The 11,570-nt window shown below is 42.1% G+C and overlaps 1 pseudogene; it reads left to right on the forward strand.

The window, feature by feature from the left end:
* LOC109910690 overlaps positions 1-11,192 on the forward strand; it is a 57,599-nt pseudogene extending 46,407 nt beyond the window's left edge.
* The last annotated feature ends 378 nt before the right edge of the window (positions 11,193-11,570 follow it).

Raw genomic sequence — 11,570 nt, forward strand, 5'->3', positions numbered from 1 at the left:
GCCAGTTTGTATTAAATGTGTCTCTTTGAGGATCAACCATTTTGAGAGGTCTACCCAAAATAGGCTTATATCTGCCAAGCCTCAGTTTATAGTACTCTCACCTGAGATCTTGGATTCAAGGCTCACGCCAGGAACTTAGACTGATCAATATCACTGACACTCCCAATACAGCGCTGACAGAATGCTGCACTGTTGATGGGCATGCCACGACTGATGGAATGCTGCAATGATGTAACTGCTGGTTTCTGATTGAGACATCACATCCAAGTCCCATTGGTCTTCTCAGATAGATATTAAGGATCCAATCGCAGGAGAGTTCACTCCAGTCTCCTGAGTCAATTTTTATTTTTTAACCTAAATAACTAAACCAGTTTAACTGCTCATTGTTGTTTGTAGAAGTTGCCACTGTGTGAATCAGTTGCAGGGGTCGGTTTAGCTCAGTTGGTTGGATGGTTGGCTTGCAAAGCAGTGTGATGCCAACAGCACGGGCTCAATTCCCATCTTTGACTGAGGTTATCAGGAAGGACTCTCCTTCTCAACCTCTCCCTTCACCTGAGGTATGGTGGCCCTCAAGTTAAACCACCACCAGTTGTCTTTCTCTAATGAGAGAGCAGTCCTATGGTCTGGTAAGACCATGGCAACACAGCAACAACAATCAGATGTCATCCTTCTTTCAGTTGAGAAAAAATACTTTGATTATACACTGCTTTTGGACATTCTTAGGCTATGAAAAGCGCAAGTAATGCAACTTCTTTCTGTTTGAACACATTCTTGTATCCTACAAGCCCTTCTGCAGAGACTGAAGGCAATCCCACAGTCTACCCCCTGACCTTTCACCGCTGGTACCACAAATGGTTCTGTCCTCATTTATTGACCTGAGGAGTCACTGTGATGTTAACTTAACAGGAAACCAAACCTTCAGATGCAGTGACTTGTTTTCTGTTGCCTTGTAGGCTTACATTAATCCTCTCGTGTCCCATGGACCTGAAGAATTTCCCCATGGATGTCCAGACATGTGCCATGCAATTAGAAAGCTGTGAGTACTCCACTTCCTGGTTGACAACCCTCAATACGGTTCAATTGTTCTGTGCTTCAATATGTGAGTCTGGTAACTAATCTATGCTTACTGTGCTGGATTGGTTAAGCCTAGGTGTTGACTCAAACCAAAGTAAACAGGCATCAACTAGAACCTCAGCTGGAATGATGGTACAGACATTTTAAAGAATTCTATAAAATCTGTAAATAGAAGTTCCTAGACATCCAGAAACTACTGTCATCTCTGCATGGATTTGTCTAGAAACTGTATGCTCTCAGGCCCTCTGCCACTTATTTTGTCATATTTTGACCAGCAGTTGCGCCTGGCATTTTATTCACCCTCTCTCTCTTTGTCTATCTGTCTCACTGCAGTTGGTTACACAATGAATGATTTGATATTCCAGTGGCTTGGGAAGGAGTCGGTCCAGGTAGCAGAGGGTTTAACACTACCGCAGTTTATCCTGAATGATGAGAAAGACCTGGGATATTGCACCAAGTACTACAACACAGGTGAGCAGATCATGGCCCTTAAACTGCTCTTAACCATAGATGATGTCTCCAGAGCTGAGCTGAGCACCACTGTGAAAGGATGGTCCCACCTTACGTAAGGCTGGTGCTGGACATAAATGAAGACCTTTGCTCCATCTAGCCTATCCCATGCAATTATAAAACTTAGACATAAAGTACATGTACCTTTTATAGTCCATGATCAGTATGCTTTGCATGACAGAGGTTCATCTGTTCTTACCTTGTAGCATGGATTGCAATTAAATAATTTTTCAGTGGCAAGCATTTGTGAGTTTAAAAATGAAAGAAGCTTATGCTCACACTTACTGCAAATTCAATTTAGTATCTCATTCACCCATTCTGTCATACCTACTCATACACACAAAAGTTAGGTACAAGTGGACAGATTATAATTTTACAGAACGTACAGCAAACATTTTATTAACTAGCATCTGTAGAACCAGGAGTATACCAGTTGATCAAATATTCTGATTGATTAAGAGGTCCACATATTCAATGTAAAAACACACACTAAATAATAGAAATGTAATGCAGGGTGTATACACATTATTATTGGACTTTATTTATAGCATAAATCATTCAAATAACAATGCAATTTTGCCTTAAATAAAACTTACTAGCAAGGAGTCTTCTCAATTGTGCCCTCAACTGACTACTTGGACATCAAGGAGATCGCAATAATACAATAAACGTCCAGTATTTCAGGAATACAATTTTTGCTGGTTTATCGAGAGTGCCAGTTCATAAGTTGCTGATTAAAACAAAGATTGCTGTTCCACTATTTCAATCCCTAACTTATGGTCTCCACTGTCCCATGTGGCAGACCTATAATTTGTTTGATGGTTTTGGTATTTTAAAGTAAGGACTTTACAAAGCAAAGTATTTTCAGATGACTGTGAAGTTTCTTGTAGTCAAATCTCTAGGATATTGATTCTCAGGTGAACTTGAACTGTGACAGGCTACTTAGTTTGGCTGATTGATGGCATGCTAGTTTCCACGACAAATTCCACAGACTAATAGTTCAATGTTTATTATGGAACTATTGCAGACAGCTTAAAATGCAGGCAAAATCTGGGCATATAGTTGGCTGGGATGAAGAGGTGTGTTGAGGGGCCACGTGAGTCATCTGTGGTTTTAATCACTGACCTGCATCAGACATTAACAGCGTAGCATGTTGCTGTGAGCTGAATCATATCGGTATTAAGTGGTGTTTCCTGACACTATAAGAAACAGGAGCAGAAACAGGCCATTGAGCCAATTGAGACTGCTCTGCCATTCACTGAGATCATGAATCATCTGATAATCCTCAATTCGCTTTTCCTGATAAGCCCTGATTTCCTTACTGATTAAAAATCTGTTTATCTCACCCTTGAATGTACTTCAGTCCTCGTTTTTTTCTGTTTCTTTGTGCAATTCAGGCACATTCACTTGTATTGAGGTCAAGTTCCACTTGGAGAGGCAGATGGGTTATTACCTCATTCAGATGTACATTCCCAGTCTTCTCATTGTCATCCTGTCCTGGGTATCCTTCTGGATCAACATGGATGCTGCACCAGCACGGGTTGGCCTTGGGATCACCACAGTCCTCACTATGACAACACAGAGCTCAGGCTCCAGAGCCTCACTTCCAAAGGTCAGTACAAAGCCAAGCGAAATCTACAAACTGCTTTTATTATTCACCATCCTGGTTTGGGATGTTGCTGTGCCCCAATTGGTTCCTATGTTTGAAAACCAAAAGAAGTGCAGGTGCTGTATAAATCAGACACAAAACAGAAATTTTTGAAAAAGCTCTGCAGGTCTGGCAGCATCTGTGAAGAGAAATCAGAGTTCATGTTTTGGGTCCAGTGACCCATCACCCCGAAACGTTTATTTCTGATTTCTCTTCACAGATGCTGCCAGACCTGCTGTGCTTTTCCAACAATTTCTGTATTCGTTCCTATGCTTCCAATGTTACAGCAGTGATTATACTTCTAAAGCAGTCCATTGGGTATGGGGTACTTTGGAGCATCCCAAGGTCACAAAGAGCACTGCAGAAATGCAAGGATTTCGTCTTTTCCAGCACAGTTATGAACTATATTTAATGTTGACTGTTCAAGTAGTCTTGGGGATGCCTTTGCCAATTTATCTTTCAAGAAAGGGTAAGGGGAAGAAATTTCAAGGGACAACAATGGCAAGCTATCATTGAGAATTGCTACGAAGAAGGACATTCTTTCACCCTAGATTTTAGCAACTTTTCATTAATTCATACAATATGCCCATTTCTCACTAGGTCAAGATTTTCTCCCCATCCCTAATTGCCCCTCGAGAATGTGGTGGTAAGTTGCCTTCTTGAACCGCTGAGTCCATATGCTGTAGGTAGACCCACAATACTGTTTGGGAGGGAATTCCAGGTTTTGACCCAGCGACAGTGAAGAAACAGTTTTCCAAGCCAGGATGGTGAGTGGTTTGGAGGGGCACTTTCTGTTGGTAGTGCTCCCATGTATCTGCTGCCCTTGTCCTTCTATATGGAAGTGATTGTCTAAGGAATCTTGGTGAGTTGGTGCAGCGCAACATGTAGATAATTCATTCTACTGCTGCTGACCATTGGGTTATGGAGGGAGGGAGTGAGTGTTGAAGCTGGTAGATGTGGTGTCAATCAAGCAGCTACTTAAGTGTCAAGCTTCTTGAGTGTTGTTTGAGCTGCACTCATCCAGGCAAGTGGGAAGTATTCCATCAACCTTCTGGGCCATGTAAGTGGTGGATAGATTCTTGGGAGTCAGGAAGTGGGATACTCACTTCCAAATTACCAATCACTGATCTGTTCATGTAACCATTATTCGTATGATTAGTCCAGTTTAGTTTTAGGCAGTGATAACCCCCAGGATGTTAATAGTGTCTGTATGTTCAATATGGAAATGCTATTGAATATCAAGGTGTGATGATTAAATTCTCTCTGTTTGGAGTTGATCATTGACAAGTACTTGTGAAGTGCAGATATTACTTGCCACTTGTCAGCAAAGCAGAAATGTTCAACTGTGTTGCATTTGAATATGGACTGCTTCAGTATTTGATGAGTCATGAATGGAGCTGAACATGGTGCAATCATCAGTGAACATCCCCACTTCTGACCATTATGATGAAGGAAAGATCATTGGTGAAGCAGCTGAAGATGGTTTTGCCTAGGACATGACCCTGAGGAACTCCTGCAGAGATGTCCTGGAGCTGTGATGACTGACCTCCAACAACCACAACCATCTTCCTACATGCCATGTATGGCTCCAACTAGTGCACAGCATCCCCTGACTTCTATTGACCTCCATTTTACCCCAGTTTCCCGTGCCATATTTAATCAAATGTGGCCTTGATGTCAAGTGCTGTCACTCTCACCTTACCTCTGGAATTCAGTTTTTTTGTCCATGTTTGAACCAAGGCTGTAATGAGGTCAGGTGGTTCTTACGGACCGCAAACTGAGGATTGTTGAATAGATTATTACTAAATGTCACTTGATAACCCCTTCCATCACTTTACTAATGCTTGAGAGTAGACCGATGGGGCAGTAATTGGCTGTGTTGGATTTGTCCTGTTTCTTATGTACAAGACATACCTGGGCAATTTTCCACATTGTTGGGTAGATGCCAGTGTTGTAGCCATGCTGGGACAGCTTGGCTAGGGGAGCAGCAAGTTTTGGTACATAAGTCTTCAGCACTATTGTTGGAATGTTGTCAGGGCTCATAGCCTATGCAGTATCCAGTGCTTCCAACTGTTTCTTGATATCATGTGGAGTGAATTGATTTGGCTGAAGACTGGCATCTGTAATGCTTGGGAGCCTTGTGGAGGAGGCCAAGATGGAACATTCACTCGGCATTTCTGGCTGAAGATAGATTCAAATACATCACGTTATCTTTTGCACTGATGTGCTGTTCCCTTTCATCATTGAGGTTGCAGATATTTGTGGAGCCGCCTCCTCCAGCAAGTTATTTAGCAGATTTCTGTCCATCATTTATGACAGGACGTGGCTGAACTGCAGAGCTTAAATCTGATCCATTGACTGTGGGATAGCTTAGCTCTGTCGATCATTTGCAACTTCTGCTGTTTATTATATTTTGTGTTGTAGCTCCACCAGTTTAGAATCATCCTAAGTGCCCTGCTCCCTGCTTTGGACATTTTCTCATCACCTCCGGCATCCACTGACACTCCCAATCCTTGACAAGCTTCCGTCCCTTCTGTTCTCTTTGTGCCATGAGATTTTCAGTTGTACTTCAAACTGGGGAGTGTGTTTAATCTGGTGAGGGCAAGGCTAATTGAACTGAACTTAATTCCCTCATATGCATCTCACGCGCTCCACACCATTTGGGAAGTATGAAACTTGGACATTAGTAAGAAAATAATCGAGAGGATTGCTTTCTTTGCAACTCCTTGAGGGAAGCTGCTTAAAGTGTCACCTGAACCTGGCTTTGTATTGTTTTAGATAAAATATTTGTTAGTTGCCCAGGGGAAGATGGTCAAAAGTTGCTCTCTGCATTGTTTACATTACCTGAAGTGTGATGGAAAAATGCAATGTTCACACATGTACACAGAGATAAGCAGGTATCCTCAGAGCCCATTCATAGAGACTGACATCCTAACCCTCCCCCCCACCTTACCATCCTGGCCCCGCTCCCACACTACTGACACTAGTGAGTACAACCGCAATGATAATTGAGCATTCCAGCACAGCATCGTAAACCTTTTTCACTGTAACATAGTTTTGAGGACTGAAAACTGTTGCAATACCTTGGTGAGTAATATGGGGCATGGGAGAGAGGAGAAATAGAGCAGGGAGAATGGAGGAATCAGCCATTTCTGCATCATAGCTCATAACATCAAACTTTCAGCTTGTGACTGCACTTGAGTTATCTGATGCCCATGTCTGGTGGGTTCAGGGGGTTGGGTGATGCATGGCATAGTCTTTAATGAACTAGATCGCTTTAGCCCACGTCTACAAAATGGCCACTCCAAGAGAGTGGTATGAGGTTCCAGATGATGAGATTGAAGTCTGGGAAGAGTTGATTCCTTCATTCAGGAAAATATTCATGGAAACAAACAAAAAGAAATGCATTCAGTGCACATCCTGATGAACAACTGCATCAGAAATCCTTCGAACACATGTTGCTGACCCTGTTGCACTCAGCACTTCCTCCTGGTTTAGCTGTTCAGTGCTTTCTGTTTCGAAGCTGTGGTTGGCTGTGAATAATGGCAGTCTTTATTCTGACAGGTCTCCTATGTTAAAGCCATTGACATTTGGATGGCTGTCTGCCTCCTGTATGTCTTTGCTGCACTACTCGAATACGCAGCGGTCAACTTTGTATCTCGACAGCACAAGGAATTCATGCGACTTCGGAAAAAGCAGAGGCGAAGAAAGATTGTAAGTCAGAGATGTGCAATCCGTGATGTTGGTGGGGGAGTTTGTGTTGTTGGTTCTAGACTTGTTTGGTCTTCACAGCCCTACGTACTCATCTGTCTGGTCTGTTTAAGATGTTAAGTGTGTAATTGGCAGCTTGGTGGAGCTGTAAAGATACTGAGGCAAAGTCTCCTACAATCATAAAATCCCTGATAGGTTAGTGGAGCAAAGTAGTCCACGTACTCAAATCACTAAATGCACATAAATAGGAGCCAGAGCAGGCCACTTAAGCCCTTCAGTAAGATTCAATTAAATCAAGACTGATGTACTTTAGTACCAGTATCCCCACGTCACTTGATGTTTTTGATCTGTGGAATTTTATCAATCTCAGTGTTAAATATATTCAGTGACTGAGCTTCCAGACTACAAGTGACTCACGTTAATGAGACCATCAAAACATCAAGTCATGCTGTTCCTGGTTAAAGGAATAAAATTCAAAAACAGAGGTTTAAACCTTGGTTAGACCACACTTTTAATACTTAGCTCAGTTTTGGTCTCCCTATCACAAAAAGGATATTGAGGGATTGGAGAAAGTTCAAGGAGGATTCACAGACAGGATACCAAAATGGCCATATTACTATTATCAGGAAATATTGAACAAGCTGAGTTCTTTTTTAAAGAAACTAGAAGTCTGAGAGGTGACCTAACCAAAGTTTTGAAAAGCGTTTTTGTGTGTGTGTGTGTGTGTGTGTGTGGTATAGCAGTGGAGAAAATGGTTTCTGTTGTCGTGACAGTCCAAGTCAATGGCTGTAAGCGTGAAACAGTCAACACCTAACTTGAATAAGAATTCCAGGAGATCCCTTTTCACCAGAGAGTGGCTAGAATGTGGAACTTTCCACTACATTGAGACATTGAAGAAATAGCTTTGATGCCTTTCAGGAATCACAGTGTGTTACAGTACAGAAGGAGGTCATTTGGCCCCTCACATAAAACAAGAAAAGACAAGATGGATATGTCGGTCGGGTGTGATGGAATGGAAGCTCTTGTGGGGCATATATACAAGCATAGACCAATCAGGCACAAGGTGCAGTGCTGCAAGTATTATGTTATTCTGAGCAAAATATACAGTAACATGGCAGGACTTCATTAATTCCCATACTTCCCGCTCCAATATAAGTCAGCTTCGCTTTGTAGTTTCCCTTCTAAAATTTGTTTTCTTTGACCTCTCACTTCTATATTTCAAAATCCTCTAACATTCTCTACTTCACATTTCTTGATTGTTCCTTAGTGCCACTCTTTAGCATGTTTTATTGGGTGAAGTGCAAAAGCTCTTCCTATCCCTCCATGGCCTCTCTATCTCCTCTAGCCCCACAGCCCTCTGAGAAATTTGTGCTCCTCCCGTAACTAGTCACTCAGACATTCCTGATATAACTGTATCTTCAACTGTCTCAGTCCTAAGTTCTGGAACTCCCTCCTGAAACCTCTTCTTCCATCTATGTCACTCTCCTACTTTAAGAAGCTCCTTAAAATCTATCTATACATCACCTCACTTACTACTGTGTTATTTGGCTTGGTGTTAGACTTTGTTTGATTTAGGTTGTGAAGGACTGGGACATGTTTAAGGTGTTCTAATTATAAGTAATTGTCATTAGTAGTGACATTTTAATTTTATAAGTATGTACTCCTGAACAAATCCATAATCCATCTGTGCTGCCATTAGGATAGTATTCAGCCCATCTTGTTGATCCTTCTTTGGGTTCACCAGTCATGGTACTGAATACACCTTGCTGCACTGTTCAACAACAGGACAATGTACTCACCACAATATCTGTCAGTGTTCCTTTGTGATTGTGTTGCACTGAATCTAGTTGAATTTAGAATATAAGAACATAAAAACCTGGAGCAGGAGTAAACAATTCAGCCCATTGAGCCTGTTCCATCATTTAATATGATCACAGCTGATCTCATCTCAGCCTCAACTCCACTTTCTTGCCCATTCCTTTAACCGATTACCAATTAAGAATCTATCTCCTCCTTAAATTTATTCAGTGTCCCAGCTTCCATTGTACTCTGGGATAATAATACAACTTAAAAGATGGGGAGTTGTGACTCCAGCATTATAACTTTTTACTTTCTGGGTGGAAAGACAGACAATCTTCAAACAGTAAAAAATATTTACCCTGTTAGTTACTAGATTTATCTTTCAGTGGTGCAATTAATCAATAAGTAAAGTACAAATGCTGCAATTTCACAAAAATCACCATGAAGTGAAACACGAGATGCCGTTTTTTTTTCCCTCTGAAGCTAATGCCAGAACAGTTCAAATCAGCTGCAATTTGTCGTAATTGTCTATCTCGCTGCAAGTTTTTGGCCAATTTTCACATCATTACTAGCTTGCCTCTTTCAAGCACCATTATTTTTTCAGCAGAATCTGACCCGTTATGAGTGAAATTCTCCATAGTGCCAGGCCTTGAACTTCTTCTTGTGTGGTCTCTGATCAGTGGCGAATGGATTCATCAGCAGTTCATGAACAAATACGCTACATAAGTAGGTCGAGCAGCATCAGAGGAGCAGGAAAGCTGACGTTTCGGGCCTAGACCCCAGCTTTCCTGCTCCACTGATGCTGCTTGGCCTGCTGTGTTCATCCAGCTCTACACCTTGTGATCTCAGATTCTCCAGCATCTGCAGTTCCTACTATCTCTCACTCTATATAAGTTGTGTGCCCCCATGTTGCCTGGACTCGGCAAGTTTATTACATAAAAGAATCAAACAAGATGCAGGCAAATGTCACTCTTTTAGTGTTTCAGGTTAAGAGGCAGTTCACTTAGCTATGTTCAATGAGCTGTGTGGCCTAATTTGCATTGTCCCATTTGGTTGTTTTCACTGCCATTTTCTCTGCTTTTGTTTCCACTGGGCTGCGTTTACAGCAGGGACTGGTTCACCGAACCGAAAGTGGTGATTCGCTGGGGCCTGAGTATGGTCTGAGGAGCGGGGAGCCAACCTTTGGGACTCTGACTCAGTTCTGCAACCTAGGCTTCAGGGTAAACTCATGGTGTTGTGTCTGTGATGTGCATCGGTGACTGCGAAATCATCCATTGTCTTTATGAAAAAGAAGGACGATGTAACCATGACTTTAGAGAAGATCTCTTGGAGCATATTTTGCATGTTGTGCATGCTATGAAACTATGAAAGCATACCATCTCAGGAAACAGACCAACTCACTGTATTGAATAGGCTGGGGAAGGATTTGAAAAGGACATTATTAGTTCTAAAACTGAAAACAAAAAATGCTGAAAATTTCAGCGGGTCAGGTAGCATCCTTGAAGAGAGAGCAAGCTAACATTTCGCGTCTTGATGACTCTTCATCAGAGCTTCTACATTATTAGTTCTATGTCCACAACTAATGCCAGATTTGCTGTAACACAGTCATATTTCCTTAGCTTTGGTTAACAACCTTCAAAAGCAATTCATGCACCATGAACATTTGGGGATGGTCTGAAAGAAAGCCAAAAACAGGACTGTTTGAACTCACCAGAGATAAAGGACAAAGACAGGACTCTATGACCAGTCTAAAGAGAGATGGGGAGGACAAAGTCAGGACTGAGTAGTAATGAGCTTAAAGAGGGAGAGGACAAAGTCAGGACTAATTCAACAGCCTAAAGAGAGAGAGAGAGAGAAGATAAAGTCAGGATTGAGTGAATGGAGAAAGGGAGAGAGAGAGAGAGAGAAAAGGATAAATTCAGGGTGAAGAACCACTCCAGAGAGGGAGAGAGAAGGCAGTGCTGGGACTGTATCCATTCTAGAGAGAGACAGAGAATGACTGGTTTAGAGGGAGAAAGAGAGGACTAACCTACGACTGAATGTCCACTTTAGTGAAAGAGGTTATAACTGGTATTAAGTTCCTACTCTTTGTTTGGTACAGAACGATGATGAATGAATCCGAGTCAGTCTCCTGATGGATTTTTCTTGCTTTGTTTGCAAACAGCAGGAAGAGGACCAGCAGAGGGACAGCCGTTTCTACTTCCATGGCTATGGCCTGGGGCATTGTGTGCCAATGAAGGACAATGTGGAGCTGGACGGGATCAGCCCATTCAACTCTCCACCGCCCCTACCCAGAGACACAGAGTCCATCCGACAGAGATTTCTGGACAGAGCGAAACAGATTGACAGGATATCCCGTGCCGTCTTCCCACTCACATTTCTTGTATTTAATATTTTTTACTGGCTCACATATAGAATCATCCGTCATCGAGATATCCATGAGGTTTAGCTCAGTGCCGGCGAATTTATTGCTGAAGCAATCTGCTACACAAATACGTACAGTCAGCCAGGGTGAAGAGAGACATGGAGACGCACATGCATATGTGCACATGCAGTGACACACACACACACACAACATGAAAATACACACTTGCACACATACAAACACATATGTGCATGTACACACACACACATGAAAATACACACTTACGCACGTACAAACACATATGTGCATGTACACACACACACACACACACACACCACACATAGATCAAGTCTCAAGAATAGTCTTTTTTTGTTTTGGTCCATCACACTGAAACCAGCTATGCTGTGTCTAACCAGAAAGTCAGATACATTGATCACATTGTGGTTTCTGGCCTACAGTGTA

Source organism: Rhincodon typus, chromosome 14, assembly GCF_021869965.1.
Source record: "Rhincodon typus isolate 14 chromosome 14, sRhiTyp1.1, whole genome shotgun sequence".
In the NCBI taxonomy this organism is placed as follows: domain Eukaryota; kingdom Metazoa; phylum Chordata; class Chondrichthyes; order Orectolobiformes; family Rhincodontidae; genus Rhincodon; species Rhincodon typus.